The sequence below is a fragment of the Plodia interpunctella genome, chromosome 11 (assembly GCF_027563975.2).
Source record: "Plodia interpunctella isolate USDA-ARS_2022_Savannah chromosome 11, ilPloInte3.2, whole genome shotgun sequence".
Taxonomy (NCBI): domain Eukaryota; kingdom Metazoa; phylum Arthropoda; class Insecta; order Lepidoptera; family Pyralidae; genus Plodia; species Plodia interpunctella.
Genome location: NC_071304.1, coordinates 3,073,380 through 3,084,276, shown reverse-complemented (window position 1 = coordinate 3,084,276; position 10,897 = coordinate 3,073,380). Strand labels below are relative to the sequence as shown.

The window sequence follows — 10,897 nt, the reverse complement described above, 5'->3', positions numbered from 1 at the left end:
AACAACAATAGAGATCTATCTATAGAATAAATAATATCGGTAACAGATAAAAATAAACTTTGTAATAATTATGTACAACAACTGAAATTCGTGTGAGCGAAGCCGCAAGCAACTGCTAAGTCGTCCTATCGCGTCTGTCTGTCATGAACGTAACCAACTCAAAAACTACCGGTCGGATTTTTGTATGGTTTTCATGAGTTTGTATAGTGTGGAATTGTCTTGAGGAAGGTATAGGTGTACCTACATTTGGTTATGGTTTTACCCGCGCAAAGGTTGTAAGTTACTACATTCGTGCTTGTAACGCAACACGAAGTGGAGAGCGATATTATTGCCGAGTAATGATAATGTTCGCTTTTATTACTATGTAAATTAGGAACCAAAACTGGTCTTTAGTTCAGTAATCTTAACCTTACTGGTGCATACAATGCATGCATACTAGTTGTCTAAAATTAAATTCTATGAGAACAAACTTTACCTAAAAACCATTAGGAGCGGGTAATGGAAAGACTGATTGCTAAATTATGGTCATTAACGAAAGCTTAGCTTAGATATATCACCAGCCAAACTTAATTTGACTAACGGAGATTTAGAAATTGCTTGCATAATATACAGAATGTTTCCTCATATTGTTTTCCTTCACCGGAAGCAAGGTGGACTAGGTATGAAAACTTTTATACATCTACATGAATCATATTAGTAGACAAACCAATGATTGCATTGGTTTGTCTACGAATCTGATTCATGTATCCTCCTCATTGGAGTAGGATTCGAACTAGGGGCCATTTTAACACCACTTTATTGCTGAGTCACAGAGTACTGCAGTTGAGTCGTGTAGTTGCGCCATGAAACTGGAAGAGAAGGAAAAAGTAAGCTGAATAGAAGTGAGCTTCCACACAATCAATCGAATAATGATTTAAAATTTTCAACTATGTATAACTTACAAGTTTACTTTTAGTTTAAGTATTTCACATTAAATTGTAACACTTCTGCTTAGTGGCATTCCTCATATTGTATTTTTTCCATATATGAAGATTTGTTATCGGCATTTAAACATTTAAGTCAATGTATACATTTCTCTAAGACTGTTAATCTTCTTGATAAAATAATAAAAATAATAAGTTTTTACGTTTCATAAGGAGCAGTAATGTCAAAAACTAATATTTTTATCTCTGTAAGCTCGCAGTCACTTTAAAAAAGTAACTTTACGCGAAAAAATTGACAGACATAGTGAAATTAGTGGAAGATACGAGCCATCATCATTATGTGCCGTCAGAACATAATGACGTTCTCTAAAGAATGCATCTCGGTGCAGTGCATTCGTGTTGGTTAGCATATTTTTTGTGGAGAGAATATTCCACGCAATTAGTCATATTTTGGTTTTGTTTCACCGCCTAGTAAATAAATAAAATTACAATTACAATTTTGTACAAATTGGGGAATTAACATTACAATTTGATATTTTCAGTATATGTACAATATTTTCAGATAAACTAACTGCTAGTTAAACCTTCCTTAAGGCATTTACCGGTTAGCCCTAACTAACAACACTAAAATACTGAATACGCTAATCTTTTGATAAGTTTCAGATACTTTATCAGAAAGCGATGAATCAAACTTTTAATAATTAATTTAAAATTTCATTTTTTCTCGTGTTCTATAATAATTAGCTACTTTTCAACTAGTCTAATTTCTAATGACAAACAAAAAAGAATGTGAATATAATGCGCACAATATGATGTCACGATTTTTACAGTCAAAATGCATTCCTGATATATTTAATTGGAGCATAAAATAGTAAATTACGTAATTCATAAAATTGGTAAATTCAAGCGACATTTAATTACTGTATTTGGTTATTTAAATACATTTATATATTTATTTTTTATCCTGTCAAGTGGCCAATTCTATGTGACATACATATATTATACTCTGGAGAGGCCGAGGTCCAGTGTTTTATATGTTTGCCTTATGACCCAATATGAAACATACTTTGGTTAGGTGATGTTTGGTTTGGTTAGGATGGGGATGTTTTAGAAACTCGAATGACCTGATAACCCTAAGCCCCGATTTTGATGATCTCCGTCAAGAAGAAACTTTTGCATCATAAGTTCATATCATACAAACTTTATGCCGTGTAGTTCTGAGCCTTGCTATCGACTTGATATTTTATTAGGCGACTAAGGTAATCAAGCTCTGGCTCTTATCGGCAATAATAGCATTCCCAAAGAGGCCAAGTAGGCGGCCGCTTAAAAAATTACAGCCGAGTCTTCAAAATGTAATCATTTTGCAGATGCGTCTGTGTATGACCAGCGGAATAAGCATTAACAAGTTTAGGCATCACAACCCCTAATGGAATCAAGAGCACGCCAAAATGAGAGAGATAAATATAACTCATCACACAAACCATAAATTACTCAAAGATTTTTTTAAAATCTGTGATTTGTAAGAAAATAATCTCCGAATATTTGGATGTGAGTTATGATTGGTTTGTTACTCAATAACACAAAATTTACATGACTAGTTTCTATGCTAAAAGTATGAGCTGAAATAGCACATAAAGAACATTATTATTATCCAAATATCTTTCGGAAGCGGAGCCCCTAAGCGCAGCTAGTGCCACATACAAATTCTAGAAAATTAGTTCACATTCAAAAAATATAAATTTCATCGGTACAAAAACCATTTTTAGAACATAAACCGGCAATCCTAAAAGCAATTTCTATGAATAGGAAACAGTCTAATGCATAAAAAGTCGTTTTCATAAAGGCGCTGTCGCACGCACGCGTCAGACATGAAACGATAAAAAACAACACGAAAACGCTCCTAGTGGAATGCCCCTTATGTCAACTCGGTCATTTGTCAACCGTGGTGACAGGATGCTGACGAATAAGTGTATTGTTACCTTATTAGGAGGTCTATATTGAGGATTAATAATAGGAAGTGCGGCAATATTTTGATATGGCAACACCAACACCTGAATAGCAACATTATATTTTTATTAAATTATAAAGATTCACTTGAACTGAAACCAACACCAATGTATTTGCAACAGCAATAAAACTACCAATGCTAACCACATTTCTACAAATAAATACTTAATTGAATCGAAAAAATACTCGATCAGAAGAAAGATATGGCTGCTAATACCGAGTTGTAAGTTGAAGTATTGTGTAAGTATATCATTGCTTATCTGTTAATTACTTAGATCCTAAAATCTAGGGAGCTTTTCTGTCTCTAAGGTTACACAATCTGGGGCATGTCGGTTGGATACGTTGATGCCGCAAATAACTGGTATATTTTGATAAGACTGGACACAAAGAAATAATAAAAATTCTATTGAGAAAAAGGCGTTTGAAAATGGAATTCCTTTTGATTTCATTTTATGGTTTCCGCTTACAAATCGACAAAACTGTAGTTTTTGTTGTATTTCAAGTGCCAAAAATATCTACATAACAATTTTATACTTTCTGACTGTGAAGTGACAATTAATTATTATTTAAAATAGGATAAGACCTACTTACCTATAGATACAATAATTAAACATAATCTCCGTACTTCGAAGGACCAATTTATTATTATATTACTTATTATTGTCATCTGTCATCTTTGATATGTTATAATGTGGCCATTAACACAAAAAAAAGCTCTTTGTTTTTCATACAAACTTTTACCTCCTATTGCGATTCATTTTTGAAAGAAGAAAAGTAGCCTACATTTGGCCTGGAATCAATAACTATATACATCTCAAATTTCATCTTAATTGGTCTAGTGGTTCAAGCATAACAGACAGAAAGAGATATATCTCTAAACATACTCTCCCATATATGAAATACTTAGATAAGATTTCTACAGTTCCTAAAAACCATGTTCTTCTTTTAGATTCAGTTGTGAAATTAAGTGTGGAACCCTAAACACACTCCAGCCAGTCCCTCACAATGACCCAGTAATTTTAACAATGGAATCCTCATTTGCGACGGACCGCGCAATAAATTCAGCGTCTAATCCCGTTGTTGTAACGCGAGTCTTAATGAATCAGTCAGTAAGTCAGTCGAGTGGACGGAAACTTTTCTGGCGGCGTTCGGAATTTGAAAACTCATGTAAATTAACGTTTTAAGGTTTTTAAACGATTTATTGCACGACATTTTCATTTATTTTCTAATAAAAATATTATAAGAATTTATGATCAAATAAGAAAAAAAGTAGCCTATCATAAAGTAGAATCATTAGCTATATACATCCCAAAGTTCATCATAATCGGTCCAGTGGTTAAAACGTACAAGACAAAAAAGACGTCTCTCTAAAAAAACTCTCTAATTTACTAGGTATTTAATTATTTGGACTTTGAAATCAAGTGATTCTCAAAAGAGTGGCTCTGAGCTGTCTTAAAGTAACAAGGGTTTTACAAAAATTGCATTTTTGACACAAGCTCTTTTAATTTTGTCGGAGAGATCATAAACTACTAAATCTAAAAAAGTGACCACCAAAATCCATTTAGTAATCTGTTATCACATTATGTTACAGAAAATTATAATACTTTCTACTAACACTGTTTATCTAGTGTGGCATAATCTGAGATTTTTTTTTTTTTTCGCTAAGAAATAAACAATATTCATAATGGCACTAGTGTGCTGCTAATATCGCCACAACTTGTAATTTCAAATAAAACATCTACCCAAGACACCGTAACCTACATTTCTTATGCATTTAAATATTTTGTTATACCCTGTAAAGTATATCTGGATCGTTAGACGAAAGACATTCGAGCGTTAAATCTCTCAACAATTCATAACCGAAACAGATAGAAAAACTGTTAAATCAGGAATGTTTTTGTTTTATATTTTTTAAATGCAATTATGATTTTGCAGTCTCTTGATTTGTTTGTTCTATGTGTGTATATCTGGTCCAATCAGCATTGATTACGGCAGTATAACAAACCGCAGACCAATCGTTAATTTACATATGGATCTGTATGATTTTCGAAATTATTTTATTTAGAACATGTAATCTGGGTAAATTGATTATTTAAATCAGATATTCAGTTTAAAAATTTAAATTTACTAAAAATATTTAACTTTTAAAGATTAGTCTAATAATGCTATGAAGATTTGCGGTTGAGTGATCAATGTATAAATAAATAAATGGCAATGAACTTATATTCAAAATCAATCTATCATTTCAATTTCACTGGTTCATTCTGAATATAACGACCTAAAATATTCTTCCAGCGTACCGAACTCTTCATGAGAGAAAACGTGAGCGTGTCATATAATTTCCGTGATAATAACAAAATACCCAATTCCCTCGCCACATTACTCCTCGGCAGGGTTGTCAACTCCTTACAAAACATTGCCCTTAGATCAAAAGGAAAAGCCTCGAAATTCACCTTGACCTATTTCCAGTGTCAAATGACGAAGAAATCGTTGTTAATCTCAGTCAAATTAGTGATTAATTATAATGATTCAAAGCCTCTAAATTTTATATGGGTCTGAAAAATGTTGAGCACGCATTTTTTCGTCTTAAATTTGTCGTTTTAAACTAATGCAAGTTTGTGCCAACCTTGAGTTGGCAAGCCTTCCTCGGTTTGCTCCTGGCTTTTCTGTTAGCGTTGACAAACTTTTTTTGTCCAGTAGTTTAGAGCTATGAGAGACATTATATAATTTTTTAACATAATAAGTTCCTGTGAGGTTCTCATTTCTGAATATATATGCTTTCACTTTGACCTTTGGAGAAATGTCGAGAATCTGCAAATATATTTTAGATTCCAATTCAAAATAAAGTTAGGGGCATATTTCCGTAAACATATGCTTATTCTTCTTCTCCACCTTAACTTATGAAACACAAATTATACAAACATTAAAAGTATTTCAAAAAATGTCTTACTATATACATTCTAAAATGGGGACATTTTTTCTAACCCCAATTTTTACAGATATAGATGTTTCTAATTGCACATAAGTAAATGCACAAACGGTTGTGTTATCCCCGTCATACCTTCCTAACAACACAAGAACACGGATACAGTCGAATTACATAGGCAAATCTGCCTCAAAAATATAAAATACGGGTCTTTAAATTTCAAACCAGATAACAATTTGAACCGGCATGGTATTTTAAATTCACAACTCAATCAGAGCAATTTGCATTCGAGATGGACTTTAGGAAGCAATTAAATTCTTTGCATAATAAAAACATGGGTCATGTTTATGTCTGCATAAAAATAAATTAAAATTGAAATTGGATATTAAAATCTATACAAGTATTATGAAAAGTGTCCATCATTAAGAGCCATACCCATACATACATAGCTCAATTGCGCTCTGTCATTTTGACGTCCGTGGACCGACGACGCAGAACAACGCAGAAATTGTACGAAGTTTCGACGTCAACGTTTGTCAAAATAATGGAGTCTAAGCAATGAGGCATGGCTCTTATTTAGCTTATAATATGCAGGCGCACCAATTCAAATGATATCGACTCAAATTGCGTCTACCGATTCCGTTTGGAAAAATACTCAATTTCAGGCGGCAATAGATATATGGAACTATCAAATTGTCAGCGACTGCAGCGCCATGCTCTGTGGAACTTTATTTCTTGATCGGACTGTAGTCAGGTTTTGAACGATTTTATGAACGATTTTATTTGAAGTGTCTCACCCAACGAACGTTGCAGATGAACCGCGAAACGCTACACGACGCAATATGACGCTGGGCAACAACATTGGCCACAATTCCATTACTAAATACTTACAGGTATTTGATATTGATGTGTCGCGTCGCATCGCCACCTTGCTTAGTTTGTCGCCCACCTAGGATACCGAGATATACTGTACAGAATGTTAGTGACCTCTCGAAAATATTGTGTACAGACTCAATCTCCGTGCGAAGCCCTTCTGAGGTCAACGACCTTACAACTAAATTACTCGGGTCCATGTCAACAATATTTTGATATAAATACTTACATACAATGTTTTTGATTGGCGACATAATTGTTTATATGGTTTTGTTTTTATCGATTTTATTTAGATACATAAAAATATATTTTAGGTACCTAAAGGTTATACGAAATTCAGTGAATTCTGTGTGTGCTTAACGTATACAAAAAACACTCGTGTCATCATCATCATCATCATCATTACAGCCTCTTTGTGCCCCCTGCTGAGCATAGCCCTCTCTTCGTGTACGCCACCCTCCTCTGTCCTGTGCCTCTCTCATCCATGTACAACCTGCGAGTTTCATTATATCGTCCGCCCATCTCATGGCAGGTCGTCCGGCACCTATCTCGCCGGTCCTAGGCCACCATTCAGTAAGCAATTTACTCCACCTGCCATGTCAGGTGTCCTGCCCAGCTCCACTTCAGGTGTAAACTACTTGTTCACTCGGTATACAACTGAATTATCAAATACCAAAAATTCGATTTTTGATAAAATTAAAACTACCTATATTTACGTATTTTATGTCCAGCTACGAACTATTGTACAGATTTTACGACCAGCAACCTGGCCTGTCTAACGTCAATCCTCTTTTCTATTTACTAGTATTATTTGTTCTTATAAGTATAATATATGAATAAAAATATACTTATTCAGTCACGTCTGTTGATAAACAGTCGTAAAATACAAATAAAATCGCTCCAAATAATAACACAGTGTGCAAAATAATCGTAGTTTCACAATGCTGAAAACGCAGCCCCTCACTATTCTTTTATTTATGGTAAATAATACCTAATTTTATTTGTGCGCGTGATTATTTATCCGACAAACAGATATATCAATATCATGTGATTAAGGCAGGCATTGTGTGACAGATATTAATTTATGATAAGTGATAAAATTGATTTTTTTAGAAGAATAGTATTCTATTGTGAGCTTTCAGTGATTTATCATTGGGAAATGTAAATGCATTGTGATAAATAGTGATTAATAGTTATGGCAATAATATAAGATATCCCAGCAACTTCGCGCGTATAAATTATATATCAAAATCTACCATACACTTTTAAAGTAGTACTAGGTACAACAGCTATGTAGTTGATGTATAAAATAAAAATAGCTTAAATAGCTTAAAAAATCGCCAAATACATCGAAATCTCACATACTATTCCAATAACGTAGCGTGATACATTTTTCGAGGAAAGGATTTTTTGATAATGCCCTGAAATTTGCCTACTGAGCGGTTTCCTTTCTACTTGTGTATCTTCCTTGGATTACAATCAGGTCGAATTGATTTGGAAAATATATTTGTATCAAATTTACACGTGTCCTCCTCGTATGTTCACGGTTGTATTAGCACACATGAAACCGATAATTCCACAGTATTATGACCGCTTAAAAATTAATCTTCAATTTTCCCGAAGCATCATGGCCGCCTAAAATAAATCTTTTTTTCTTTTGATTAGGTTGTCACAGTCAAAGTTTACGACCAACCACCTGACTGACGTCTACTATCTTTCAAGGCTTTTATCCCTTATTTGCCATGTACGATGCACATTCACGGGAGGTATACAATGGTCACGTTTTAATAAAAAAATTTTTTTAGCTATTTTTTCAGGTGAAGTTGCACAATTCGGAGCCCATTTTAAATGACGCGATAACATTTCTAGAACACATGACTCCAGTTAGTATAAGGTAATTTTTTTATCGTAAGCTTCTCTTATTTCTCTCGCTCTCTTCTGGTAATTTTCTCAGTTTCTTCCTCAGTCATAGAGCGTCGAAGCCCAGGGTCCGCTTATCTACTTTGTCTCCTCAGTCCATCGGCTGTGGACTAAGAATTTCTTTTTTCTATATAAATTAGAAGATAAAGTTTGTGCCATTACATTACGTACCTTACCATTGGAGTGGACAATTAAAAACATCTGAAATTCACCATTTTTTATACTTACACTTTTTTTTATTTTTATTTAAGTCTTCCATCTCTGTCTATTCTTAGCGACACAAATTTGCCTCCATTATTTCTATTCTATTTGAGACCTTCTTAACTTACCTCTTCTAAATTCTATGTTTTCTTCAAACAACTTAATGAAATCGTTTGTCTGTTTGAAATAACTTTATTGCTCATGTATAACACAAAAACACAAAAAACAGAAAAACACTAGCAACAGTGGATTTATCCCATGGAGGGATCTCTTCCCCACAGGAAAAGACATAGTTACATACACAAAGGGCAAAAGGGATCAATACAACAAAAAAAAGGAAGACTCGCCATCTTGTAATATTATATCATATTTTTTTTAACAGCACATCAACAGCCGCCATCGTTTCAGAGCTGGAAAAACAGGTTATCCGTCAAAAACATGGCGACAGAAAAGTGAAGCGATATTTCAGCAAATTTGATTCTCCTTTCACCACATCAAGAAACCACCATCATAAAAAATACAAATAACTAAATTTAAATCTCGCGTGTTCCTCCAGTTTCATTTGGAGCTGTGAAGCCGCGAAACCTGGAGACAGCGTAAGAAGTGCATTTAAAAATTTCGGAAATTCGGCTGTGATTTTGAAATGGGCCGCGCCTGCCTGATGTCAACCCCCTTTGGCAATGCTATTATTTGCCTATCGGTTGCCTAATTATATGTACCCCTTAGTCGTCTTGTCCGACATCCAATTATAGAATAGTTATTCTTATTCTAGGACGGGATCCGTCATAAATAGGTACCTAACTAAATTTAAGTAACAGCTACTTAAGTTATTATAAGACATAATTTTAATGAGTTTCATCATAATAAGCACCAAATCACTCGTATATAATAAGCACCAAAGTTTTTATTAACTAATAAAAATTGTATTTATTTAGTTCCTATTATTTAATCCCCTTTTCAATATAATAAATCCAAAGTAAAACTTTACAATATTTATAGTATACTACGTATACAAGGTCAAATCACACAGCCAGAGTTAGCCCCAAAATAAGTTCAAAATGATGCCCCACGAACTTAAAATTTCTATTGGCATATCCTACATACCCTTTAAATTTCATCAAAATGTGATCAACGGTTCGAAAGTTATCGCGTTACAAACATAGATACATACATACAAAAAATGTATTTTTGCCCCAAGTAGAATGTTAGACCTCGCTTGCTCGATCAATTATTTTTGAATTATTATTTTTCGGTCAATTAATAATAAGTTAAATAGCATGTGTGACATGTATACACAAATCCATTCCACGTACTATATTAGTATATAGGATATTACTCATATACATAAAATAAATAAACATCGATGACCAATGTCAATGTGAAAAAGACCATTTTCCATCTTGACCTGACCGGAGATCGAACCCGGGACCTCCAGTGTAGCAGCCCGGCATGATGTCAATCAATCAATTTAAATAATTTACTTTGGTTTTGCATTGAATTTGAATTTGAAAGAAATTTGTTTAATTAAATTATTTAATTGTTATTTTATTTTATGAAAAGTAAATAAAATACTTTAATAATATTCTTAGACTTGGACATAAAAAATACTATCCATAATTATGTTTTTGACCTTGGTATGCCTCCCTAGTGAGTTTCCCAATAGTTTTCATGACCTATCAATTGCAGGGATATACCTTCCTTCCTTTACATCCAATCCACACCAGTTCCTTGAATTAGGGTCATGGGTAACTACAATGTTGTTCACTCTACAAGTTCGAAGTCTTTATATATGTTTCTCATTACTGCCCGAGGGATATTGGTATAGTTGACAGTTGACGTTAATCTGCCAATAACCACGTAATAATTGCCTGAAGACCTCTGCTGCGTTAGTGGCGGTAAGTGACCAAATAACCTATTATCCCAAGTTCTTTCGTGCCTCGGAAACGGAAACGGACGTTAAACCATATCCTCCTCATCCATCCATACGGAAGGTTCATAATGATAATAAACTGCCCTTTTCAGAGACAGCCAATATGTATGGGAGTTT

General features: G+C 33.8%; 1 long non-coding RNA gene across 1 annotated transcript; it reads left to right on the top strand.

Annotated features, from left to right (window-relative positions):
- Positions 1 to 7,503: 7,503 nt before the first annotated feature.
- On the top strand, positions 7,504 to 9,774 carry LOC128673370 (uncharacterized). The gene is made up of 3 exons (XR_008405068.2): positions 7,504 to 7,709; positions 8,535 to 8,623; positions 9,233 to 9,774. It is a non-coding gene; the product is annotated as an uncharacterized LOC128673370 (long non-coding RNA).
- The last annotated feature ends 1,123 nt before the right edge of the window (positions 9,775 to 10,897 follow it).